Below are 304 nucleotides of genomic sequence, written 5' to 3'. Positions count from 1 at the left end.
CATACTTGATCTAATATTTTTAGTAAAAAATAAAAATTATTAATATCAATTTAAACATAAAATGAATAAAAAATATTGACCAATCTTTATTTTTTTGGATTTGGCTTTGGGCCAGGGAACTGACCCAGCCTAACAACCAGAACCAAATTCACCCAACGACCCCACCCCTTAATGCCCGACCCTAATAGAACCTAAACTATTCTTCCTCGATGTCAATCTCACAGAGCTCTCCCATTGTCATCGGAGCTTCCATCAGAATCTCGAGGACTTGATGCATGGAGCTGATGCCAAAATCGTTCCTCCT

The sequence above is a fragment of the Arachis ipaensis genome, chromosome B04 (genome assembly GCF_000816755.2).
Source record: "Arachis ipaensis cultivar K30076 chromosome B04, Araip1.1, whole genome shotgun sequence".
NCBI classification, from domain to species: domain Eukaryota; kingdom Viridiplantae; phylum Streptophyta; class Magnoliopsida; order Fabales; family Fabaceae; genus Arachis; species Arachis ipaensis.
The sequence above is the reverse complement of the archived record's forward strand: the minus strand, read 5'-3'. Positions refer to the sequence as shown.